At 48.6% G+C, this 12000-nt stretch overlaps 1 long non-coding RNA gene across 1 annotated transcript; it reads right to left on the reverse strand.

The window, feature by feature from the left end:
- Nucleotides 1-233: 233 nt before the first annotated feature.
- On the reverse strand, nucleotides 234-11592 carry LOC140000308 (uncharacterized). Its single transcript, XR_011805477.1, has 2 exons — nucleotides 8708-11592; nucleotides 234-1354 (listed from the first exon to the last, which is right to left on the reverse strand). It is a non-coding gene; the product is annotated as an uncharacterized lncRNA (long non-coding RNA).
- Nucleotides 11593-12000: the final 408 nt, after the last annotated feature.

Genomic DNA, 12000 nt, shown 5'->3' on the forward strand with positions numbered 1-12000 from the left:
AAGTACAGTTTCAAGGGTTTCATTAGGATGTATCTCAAAGTGGCAAATATTTTGCTCAGTGTCAAGAGAAATGTCTTGAGATTCCAGCGTGTTACTTTCACAGATGAAACCTTTTTGTTCATGCACAATACATGCATTTACATCAATTGTTTGCCACTTTCCTCCCTTTTGATGGGCCCATACTTTACGCTCTTTAGGATAAAGTATAGTTCCATTATGATTGAGTCCTAATGCAATGATTGGATATACATTGTATACAGTGGCATTACTTATAGTAAGTATAAAGGCAACAATTTTATCATTTTCTGCATAATGGGTAAAGTTGACTAATTGCCACCAAGCTTGAAATTCTTTTTCAAATTCTGAAGCATTATCCTAAATCAATTTTCAAATTTCAGTGGGCAAAGTTCCTCCTTCTCCCTCTCTAATAATAGCTGCTGCTACAGCTTGTATCCATAACTGCGCTTGGATGCAACTCAAGGCAAGGGAGGTATTGCCTTGGGCTTTTCCAAGGGCATTTACAATTAATTGATGATCATTTTCCTCAATTTGTTTCCAATGGGGCAAAACATCTGATAGAAGCCATTGATTTGCTCCTAAGGCCAATAAGGATTATTTTATTGGTTTTTCCAGTTTCCTTAGGTCATCTGTAGTAGCAGTTATTCTACTCATTAAGACCTCAGCATCAATGCTATTTAAGATACCTAATCCTGTCCCTAATAACCCAGTTGCATCCCATGGCACGCGCTGAGATTGTTTTGGAGAACGTCCATGTAACCATGCTAACCAGCCGGTGTAGGCAGTTCTCAGAAAGGTGGTACATTGTGAGTTAATTTCAGAGATACTAATGTGCAGCGCTAGCTCTACCCTTTTTAGGGACCAACTAGGGTTAAAGAGAATTTGTTGTTGTCCCACATTTTTAATTATGTAAGGACCTGTGTTGAAGATGGAAGGAGTTAGACCAATGGGAAGCTGAGTCGGTTCGTTTTCAATAATCTGCAGGGGCAGAGGCTTCTTATCCTTTGACCACGAATCCAGACATGGCTTGAAGTTCAGCCATTCTTAGAGAATTGTTCCAACTCCATTCATCTTTTGAAAATATTTTGTTTCCATGTAGAACTAAAGTAGAGAGATTTAGGTCCTTTCTGTTTTGAGATGTTCCAGTGACTGCTATACTGTGACAATACATGGTTAAATGCCATGGTGAAACACCTCAGCTCCAAGCACAGCCACAGTAGCTAAGTTTCCTTTAAGGTCTGTAATTGCGTCAAGGTCAGGGTAAAGCATAGCATCATTAATCCAAACTGTTGATTCGTCATCTTCCAGCTGTCCCTATACAGTTCGCTCAGGGTTCCTGTGAACACAAAAGAAAATAAAATATGCTCGGTTGTATTCAACCGGCAGGGTTAGAAAGAGGGTGAAATAGCAATCTTTGATTTCCCATGCATAGAAATATTTGGGAGTAGTTAGCACTATTGCTACTGTTAGAAACACAGAGGGCTTTCACTATCTCTGCCATGTTTGGAACTGTGGCATTCAAAGGTGTAGTGTTAGCATTTAACTGTCTGTAATCCACTGTAAAATGCCATTGCCTGGTTGGTTTCTTTACTGGCCACACTGGTGAATTGTAAGGTGAATTGGTCCTTTTAATAATGCCTCTTTTTTCCAATTCTGTTATCACCCCGTCAATCCCCATAAGTGCTGCTGCTGACAACAGATACTGCCCGATCATTAATGATTTTAGAGGGGATAGGGGTATGGATGTTTGTAACAGGCTCAGTCTCATGGTGCCTGAATCCCTTTGATGTGTCGCGAAACTCCACACAGTTCCATCAGGGAGTTTCCACATACAACCATGCAGTCTGTCAAATCCTAAAATATTAGTGTATGCAGCACCAACTAATACTTCTACCCTGGTTAATTTTTGTTCCTCTGGCAACCAGAGTGAAATTTTTACAGTGGGGCACTGTTTTTCCACACCATTGATTCCCGTGAATTTAACCCTGCATTGACCAGGTGTTATGCTCAGGGTTTGTGCTGTCTCATGTGTAATTACTGACATTTGGGTCCTGGTATCAATAAGAAAATTTACCAATATTTTTGGGGGTTCAACAGGAATAGCGATAATAGGGTCAGAGTGTTCATTAGAGAGCCATTGAATTGCTAATGCCCGCTGAGCAGGGTGGCTCATTGCCCTCCCCGGGGATAAGAGTTTTTTGCCGACACAACTCACCTCGTTCCCTATTAGGTTTCAACCTCTCTTTGAATTTGGGATATCTGGGATTTTTAGTGTGGATTTGGCGGACTCGCCGAGAGTGGTCTTGGGATTTAATACTGGATGAATTAATCCAGCCCATTCGGTGTCCGTACTTATCTATGTCTTGTACCAATTCACTCCAGGTGGGAATAGGGGAGTTAGGATTTCGCCTACAACCACTATCATCATCCCTACAAGCAGCTAGTATGTGATCTTGGGTGTTTGCTACAAACATCTTAAGACAATCAGGGAGTCCACAGATGAGGGGTTAACCGAACCGGATCAATAGGAGCTAACATCGGGAATTTCCTAAATTCATCTCTTTCATATATCGCTTGAATACAGGCTGCTTTCTGTACTGCTACAGCCAGGTCATCTCCTGGTGTGGTGGTTAAAAATACTCCAGGTCTCCAAAAGCCTCCTACCTCTTCCTTACACAACATCATTCGATCTCCTCCTTTAAGAGAAACTCGACACACATACTCAACTTCTGATTCCCCTGACCGCCTTGAGAACTTCTCCTGTATTTTAACCAACTCTGCTGGTGGCAACGGAATTGTTTGCACAGTAGTGCGGATTTCATCATTATCATCAATAGTAGTCTCAGTCTTAACCAAAGGTCTCAAGGAAATGGATTGGGGTTCAGAATCAGAAATCTCTTCAACACCATCATCACTGTCAGACCAGAAATCACTGTCCCAGCTTTCAGGTTCTACACTATGCAGCCCTCCACGAATCTGTTTGACCGGAGTGCAAGGCTGTACTTTGTTTAACAGATGACTAACCCTCTCCAGCAATTGTTTAAGATGATTATCCTCATGCACAAGTTTATCATTTTCACTCACAAGTTTGTCATTTTCATCCAAAAGTTTATCCACTCTGATTCCTAATGTTTTTCCCGTCTCCCTTTCAAAGGCCAATGATGACTTCAACACCTCAATCTCTGATTTCACAGAATCACACCGAATCACAGAATCTCTAGGTTGGAAGAGACCTCAAGATCATCGAGTCCAACCTCTAACCTAACACTAACAGTCCCCACTAAACCATACCCCTAAGTTCTACATCTAAACGTCTTTTGAAGACTTCCAGGGATGGTGACTCCACCACCTCCCTGGGCATCCCGTTCCAGTGCCTAACAACCCTTTCAGTAAAGAAATTCTTCCTAACATCTAACCTAAAACTCCCCTGGCGTAACTTTAGCCCATTCCCCCTCGTCCTGTCACCAGGCACATGGGAGAACAGGCCAACCCCCACCTCGCTACAGCCTCCTTTAATGTACTTATACAGAGCAATAAGGTCACCCCTGAGCCTCCTCTTCTCTAGGCTGAACAAGCCCAGCTCCTTCAGCCGCTCCTCATAGGACTTGTTCTCCAGGCCCCTCACCAGCTTCGTCGCCCTTCTTTGGACCCGCTCAAGCACCTCGATGTCCTTCTTGGAGCGAGGGGCCCAAAACTGAACACAGTACTCGAGGTGCGGCCTCACCAGAGCCAAGTACAGGGGGACGATCACCTCCCTAGCCCTGCTGGTCACACTGTTTCTGATACAAGCCAGGATGCCATTGGCCTTCTTGGCCACCTGAGCACACTGCTGCCTCATATTCAGCCGACTGTCCACCATCACTCCCAGGTCCTTCTCTGCCTGGCAGCTCTCCAACCATTCATCTCCCAGCCTGTAGCTCTGCTTGGGGTTATTGCGCCCCAGGTGCAGGACCTGGCACTTGGCCTTGTTGAACTTCATGCAGTTGACCTCAGCCCATCGGTGCAGCCTATCCAGATCCTCCTGCAGAGCCTTCCTACCCTCGAGCAGATCGACACACGCATCTAACTTGGTGTCATCTGCAAACTTACTGAGGGTGCACTCAATGCCCTCGTCCAGATCATTGATGAAGATATTAAAGAGGACCGGCCCCAGCACCGAGCCCTGGGGGACGCCACTAGTGACTGGGCTCCAACTGGACTTGGCTCCATTTACCACAACTCTTTGGGCCCGGCTATCCACCCAGTTTCTAACCCAATGAAGCGTGCACCAGTCCAAGCCAAGAGCAGCCAGTTTCTTGAGGAGAATGCTGTGGGAGACGGTGTCAAAAGCCTTGCTGAAGTCAAGGTAGACCACATCCACAGCCTTTCCCTCATCCACCCAGCGCGTCACTTTGTCACTTTGTCTGCCCTCCGGCCCTTCTTGTAGATGGGCGTCATGTTTGCTAGCCGCCAGTCAGCTGGGACCTCCCCCAATAGCCAGGACTGCTGATAAATGATGGTTAGGGGCTTGGCCAGCTCCTCTGCCAGTTCTCTCAGTACCCTTGGGTGGATCCCATCCGGCCCCATCGACTTGTGCACATTCAAGTGCCGTACCAGGTCACCAACCAGTTCTTCGTGGATAGTGAGGGCCACATCCTGCTCCCCGTCCCCTTCCACCAGTTCTGGGTACTGGGTATCCAGAGAGCAACCGGTATTGCTGCTAAAGACTGAGGCAAAGAAGGCATTCAGCACCTCCGCCTTTTCCTCATCTCTTGTAACTAAGTTTCCCCCCGCATCCAGGAAAGGATGGAGATTCTCCCTAGTCCTCCTTTTTGTGTTGATGTATTTATAAAAGCGTTTTTTGTTATCTTTAACAGCAGTAGCCAGATTGAGCTCCAGATGAGCTTTGGCCTTCCTAATCTTGTCCCTGCACAGCCTCGCTACATCCTTATAGTCCTCCCTAGTGGCCTGCCCAGTTTTCCAAAGATTATAAACCCTCTTTTTTCTCCTAAGCTCAAGCCACAATTCTCTGTTGAGCCAGGCTGGTCTTCTTCCCCGCTGGCTCATCTTTGGGCGCATGGGAATAGACTGCTCCTGTGCCATTAGGATTTGCCTCTTAAAGAGCGCCCAGCCTTTCTGGACCCCTCTGCCCTTCAGAACCGCCTCCCATGGGACTCCACCAACTAGTGTCCTGAGCAGCCCAAAGTCAGCCCTCCGAAAGTCCAGTACAGTGGTTTTACTGGTTCCCTTCCTGGCCTCGCCAAGAATAGTGAACTCCACCATTTCGTGGTCACTCTGCCCAAGACTGCTCCCGACAATCACATCCTCCACCAGTCCTTCTCTGTTTGTGAAGAGAAGGTCTAGCAGGGCACCACCGCTGGTAGGTTCACTAATCAGCTGCGTCAGGAAGCTATCTTCCACACTCTCCAGAAACCTCCTAGACTGCTTTCTCTGGGCTGTGTTGTGCTTCCAGGATATGTCAGGGAAGTTGAAGTCCCTCACGAGTACAAGCGCTGACGATTTCGCAACTTCTGTCAGCTGCCTGTAGAACTCCTCATCCGTCTCCTCATCCTGGTTCGACGGTCTATAGCAGACCCCGACCAGGACACTAGCCTTGTTGTCCCTGCCGATCCTAACCCAAAGGGACTCGACCTTGTCATTCCTAGCCTCGAGTTCTACAACATCGAAAGACTCTCTAATATAGAGAGCCACACCGCCACCCCTTCTGTGCTGCCTGTCCCTTCTGAAGAGCCTATAGCCAGGCATCGCAGCACTCCAGTCATGAGACTGGTCCCACCACGTTTCCGTGATGGCAACCAAGTCGTAGCCTGCCCGCTGCACGATGGCTTCCAGCTCCTCCTATTTGTTACCCATGCTGCGTGCATTGGTGTAGATGCACTTCAGCTGGGCCTTTACCTTATCCTCCGGCCTTGCCATTGCTCCTCCTGGCACAGCCCCAACAGTCCTTGCTTCAGCCCCATCCCCCTTCTTACCTAGTCTAAAGCCCTATCATTGAGCCCTGCCAGCTCCTGGCCCAGGATCCTTTTTCCCCTAAAGGATAGGGACCCGTCTACAGCCATCAGACCAGGTGCTGAGTAAACTGCCCCATGGTCAAAAAACCCAAGATTTCTGCGTAGGCACCAGCCCCGGAGCCACGTGTTTAACAGGTGGGCTTTCCTTGTCCTCTCCGTACCCCTCCCTGTCAACGTAGGGATGGACGAAAACACTACCTGCACTCCTGCTCCGTCCACTAACCGTCCCAGCCCCCTAAAGTCTCTTTTGATAGCCTTCAGGCTTCTGTCATCAATGTCATCACTGCCCGCCTGGACTATCAGGAGAGGATAATAATCAGAGGGGCGTACCAGGTTGGGGAGCTTCCTGGCAACGTCCCTGACCCTGGCCCCAGGGAGGCAGCAGACTTCCCTACGGGTAGGGTCAGGCCGACAAATAGGGCCCTCTGTCCCCCTAAGGATAGAGTCTCCCATGACAATCACCCTTCTTTCTTTCTTGGTGGAGGCAGTCCTGATGCGTGGAGTCGACCTCCTCGCCCTAGGCATCCTCCTGGGAACACTTTCTATCTCTTCCTCAGTTGGTGGTCTCTCAATCTCCAGGGCCTCAAACCTGTTTCGTAAGGGCACCTGGGAAGGTGGGGCCGGAAGGGGAGGGCATTGCCTGCCCTGTCGCGCAGGGACCTGTCTCCACTCCTCCTCAACTCCCAGATCCCCTCCCTCTGCCCGACGGCGACAGGGCAGGGGGTCCACCCCCGTTTGGGGTGTCTCACCCCGGTACCTCTCCTTGAGGCCCTGCAGGGAGTTGCTCCAGAAGTCTATCTCCCGCTCACACTCCCTGATGGCCCTCAGCCTCTCCACCTCCTCCTTGAGCTCTGCCACCATTTCAAAGCTGTATGTTCCGCATCAGAGATCAGTTTGGGAGCAGGAGTTTCCTTAGCTTTTTGCTGAGCACAAGACAAACAGGCTCCTAACACAGCACAAATAACACCTTTACCCTTTCTTTGACCAGTCTTTTGTGAAGCCTGACACTGCTCAATGCGCTCTACCACTTTCTCCTCATCTTTCCAAAACTTTTGGGAAAACTCCTTGTAGTGGGTTTACGTGGCAAGGTTTTGGTAGCAGGGAGCCATAGGGGTGGTTTCTGTGAGAAAGATCTAGAAGCTGCCCCATGTTTGGGAAGGGCCCCATTGTTTTCCAGATCTGAGCCAATAAGCCATGTTGTTTTGCGCCTCTGTGAGAGCATATTTAAGACAGGGAAAAAAACGCTGTGCCACACAGCAGCCGGGAGAGTCAAGGGAGTGTGAAAACAGCCTTGCAGGCGCCAAGGTCAGTGAAGAAGGAGGGGGAGAGGTGCTCCAGGTGCCGGAGAAGAAGTCCCCTGCGGCCTGTGGTGAGGACCTTGGTGAAGCAGGATGTCCCCCTGCAGCCCATGGAGCACCACGGCGGAGCAGGGTTCCACGCTGCAGCGTGTGGAGGAGACCACGGTGGAGCAGGTGGCCCTGCACCGATGGAGGCTGCCGCCTGTGGAAGACCCCTGCCGGAGCAGATTCTGGGCCACACCTGTAGCCCATGGAGAGGAGACCACGCAGGAGCAGGTGACCTGGCAGGAGCTGCTGCCCGTGGGGGAGCCAGGTTGGAGCAGTCTGCTCCTGAGGGATGGACCCCGTGCTACGGACCCATATCTGGAGCAGTTCTGGAAGAGCTGCTGCCTGTGGGAAGCCCACGCCGGATCAGTTCATCAAGGACTGCATCCCGTGGGTGGGACCCCACAGCACAGGGGACGAGAGTGACCGAGAAGGAGCGGCAGAGAAGAAGTGCTGTAGACTGACCATAACCCCCATTCCCCCGTTCCCCTGCGCCGCTCGGGGGGAGGAGGTGGAAGAGGGTGGATAGGGGGGAAGGTGCTTTTGGTTTCTTTCCTTTGTTTCTCACTTCTCTAGCTTGTTAGTAATGAGCAATAAATCTTACTATCTGTCTTCTTATGCTGAGTCTGGTTTGCCCGTTACAATAATTATTGCGTGATTTTCTCGTCCTTATCTCAATCCTTGAGCCCTTTTCACATATTTTCTCCCCATTCCTCTTTGAGGAGGGGGAGTGAGAGAGCGGCTGTGGTGGAGCTCGGCTGCCCACTCGAGCGGAACCACGACAGTCCTTCCCTGCCTGGGAAGGGGCACATTTGTATTTTTGCAGTAGTTTATCCATAGCAATCCTGCTGACTACACCAATTTTACTGTCGCGTTAAGGGGTTTAGCTGATTAACCGTTACGGGCCCGATCGGATTCAGAGTACTGAACCAGTCGGACGTTCACCAAAAACACATTAACTGTCTGGGGGTCCAGTCAGACATTCACCAAAAACGCATTAACCGTCTGGGGGTCTGGTTAGATTCAGAACACTGAACTATCACGGATAACCACCCTCACCCTAGTTGCACTTAATGAGAGCTATCACAATGCAATCAAGTACGGTTTATTACAGCAACAGATAATCAGGTTCTTTTGGATTGCCGATGATAGTGACTATCTGCAAAAGCAAGCTAGTATGCATGAAATATACAGGTATTATAGGTGTTAGAGGTGTTACAGATGTTATAGATGTTACAGGTGTTACAGGTGTTACAGGTGCGCAGCCTAGAAATAAAACTCGTTAAAAAGATCAAAGACTCTATAGAGATTTATAAGCAAGTATTCAGATCTCACCCAAAGGCGTCCCAATTGGGGGGAAGAGAGGCCCAGCCCGTCGACTGATCCCAGGAGTCAGGAGGTCCTAAGGATGTTGTATGTCCTCGGGATGGTATCTCCCCTGACGGTGGTATCTTCCCTGCCATCCCCTCTCTCTTGGGCCAATTTATATTATTTTCTATCTTTTAGGTGGAGCTTGAGTGGCTCTAGTCAAGCATATCTTAGTTATGATTGGTGTAAAGTTTTCCCATCTCTGTTTAAAGTAATAGGCTCCGAGAAATTCAAAGCGCATGCTCAGTGAAGGGTGGTCGCACCTTGGAGGCAGGTAGCTTTTGGGATGGAGGTGTGTTTTGGTATTATAATGATATTATAATGAGCAAAAAGTACACTAGGGTACAGCATTTGTCAAAACATGACAGGTCTTTGGCTTAGGGTGGCAAAAAGTGCAGCTTTGTGCACAAGAACAATCGAGGCCCCACCTGATTACAGAGCCCAGCTGTGGTGTCTCCACTCCACTCTACGCTCCGTGCTGTTCCTTAGGGCTAGCACACCAAGTTTCCCCAGCGCGATAGCATCTAAGGTTGGGAGCCTAGGGAATAATGCAGTTATGCCCTACCCTGAATGCCTCTTCAATGCTGTACCTTTTCCTTAAAAATGTGAATGTTAGTTTTATTTTCCTAGTTACTTCAGGCAATTACACCACAACACGTCAGCCCCTGTAACAGATCCATAGCCTGTCCAAAGCCACTCCAAACACTGCAAAAGGCCCTGCAGGCACTCCAGCTCCTGAAGTGGGCCCAAAGTTAAACCAACCCCTGTGGCAGGCCCTGTCACTACTCCAAAACCTGCAATAGACCCTGCAGCCATTCCAACTAATCCCAAAATCCCTGCAGACAGAACAACTCCTGTGTTGGGCCCTGCAGACACTCCTGCCCCTGCAGCCACTCCTGCCCCTGCGATGAGCTCCATGGCTGGGCCAGAGAACCAACTTGTGCCAGTATCGGTTGCCTCTTCATGCAAGAGTAAACAATGGGTGTGAAAATCAGTTTTTCTTAAGAAAGGAAAGAAACTCCTACCCAGACAAGAAAGGGGGAAGAAGAAGATGAGGAAGATTTCCTCAAAGTTGTGCCATCATGGAAGCAGGAGGACAAAGAAGCAGAGGTCATATAAGCATCAGAAACCACCAATTCCTATCCTAGGATAAGCTACAAGATATGGGGACAGATTTCATCTATCATCTCGGTGAGCACATTGTCACTTGGCTGCACCAGTGCTCCAAGAAAGGGGTCAATAGCCTGGAATTAAAGGGCAGGGAAGCAAAGCTGCTGGGATCCCCGTCTAGGGAAAGACTGGCTGACAAAACAATTGGAAAAGGGGAAAAAAGAACTTACTCCTGTTAACATTAAGGAAAGGTCTCCCTTCAAGAAAAATCTTGTCAACCAGGCAAGTGGACCACCATGCAGAGGGGTATCCGGTACCTGAGGGAATTAGCCATGCTGAAGGTGATTAGTAGAAACCTAGACAATGAGCAGCTATCCAAAGATGCAGATGAAGTCATGTGCACATGACCCATGTGGCAGAAGTTTTTACAGAGCGCACCATCATCTTGTGCTAACTTGTTGGTAGTAATGAGCTGGAAAGACCAAGAGAAACCCATGGTGGATGAATTGGCTAGACAACTCTGGCATTACAAAGAAAGTCTCTGTTCTTCCCTATGGGCCTGCATCCTGTCTAGAGAGAAACTTTCCCAAGAGGTCCAAGAACTACAAGAGAATACATCTTCCTCCCCACCTGCACGAACCAATAGCTCAGCTATTAGGTGTAAGCATCCCTCTGCTCAATAAAGTTGATATAGTGGGTGCATACTACATGTCACCCTATGGTTTTGACTGTGTGACCATGAAGAGGCCATGAGAAAACGGGATGCAAAAATCTACCCTACCTCCACCCTAGAGGCATAGATGCATGAGGCACAAGGAAAAACATTGGCAAAAAGCGGTTCTTCTGAGAAAATTGCTGCTCCAGTTTCTAGTCAGCAGTCCTCCAAACTAGAGGTTGGACTTAGAGGTTGGACTCGATGATCTTGAGGTCTCTTCCAACCTAGAAATTCTGTGTGAAATAGAATAATGAATACCATGATCTAGAAAGGCCTGACCTCAAGCCAGAAGGAAGATGGGGGCAATTGGGTGTATTGGACTTTGAGCCTGGCACATCACACCCACAGAAGAATCAGGTTCTAGTGGACAGTGTACTGTAATGCCATCAAGCTACAAAGGGCCAGAACCCATTTGCATTTCTTGAATGACAGGGGGGTCCCAAGAGTTAACTGCATTAGAGGCTGAAGTGAGTCTAACTGTGTGGAAGAAGAGTGGCAAAATCACCCCACTGAGACTGGCCCAGATGCTCTGTGAATACTTGGCCTAGACTACTTCAGGAGCGGGTATTTCAAAGATACAAAAGTTTACTGGATGGACTCCGGACATAACTGCCTTGCAGACAGAGGATATCAAACATTTGTCCACCTTGCTCACTCTCTGTCCTGGTTTTAGCTAGGATAGAGTTGGTTTTCCTCCTAGTAGCTGGTAGGGTGCTATGTTCTGGATCTAGGAGAAGAATGTTGATAACACACTGATGCTTTGGTTGTTGCAGAGCAGTGCTTACACTGAGCCAAGGACTTTCCAGCTTCTCACTCTGTCCTGCTAGCAGGCAGGCTGGGAGTGCAGCAGGAGCTGGGAGGGGACAAACCCAGGACAGCTGATCCAAGCTGGCCAAAGTGGTATTCCGTCCCACCTGATGTCATGCTGAATAATATATAAGGGGTGGCTAGCCGGGGTGGTGGGGCTGGCTGCTCGGGGTTAGGCTGGGCATCTGTGAGTGGTGCGCAACTGCATTGTGCATCACTAGTTTCGTACACAGGATTAGTAGTAGTACTATTATCATCATTATTGTTGTTGTTGTTATTATTATTATTATTATTTTCCTGTCTTAATAAACTGTCTTTACTCACAGGCTTCAGTTTTCTCGTTTCTCTCCCCCATCCCAGAGAAGGAGGGAGGAGGGTGAGCAAACAGCTGTGTGGTGTTTAGCTGCCGGCTGGTTTAAACCACAACCCCCTATTTCATCGAAGTTTGCAGACACCCATCTCAGTACACCACCTTGCTCTTATCCCAGCATTTCCATCATTTCACCAATGTCTCATCAACCCTCACCAGCTGTTCCTTGAAACTCAAAACCAGGGTCTTATCACTTACTACAAATTGGGTGAGCTCTGGCAACACAGCAGTATACTCTGAGGGACAATTCTCACTCCT

The sequence above is a fragment of the Anas platyrhynchos genome, chromosome 33 (genome assembly GCF_047663525.1).
Source record: "Anas platyrhynchos isolate ZD024472 breed Pekin duck chromosome 33, IASCAAS_PekinDuck_T2T, whole genome shotgun sequence".
NCBI lineage: Eukaryota > Metazoa > Chordata > Aves > Anseriformes > Anatidae > Anas > Anas platyrhynchos.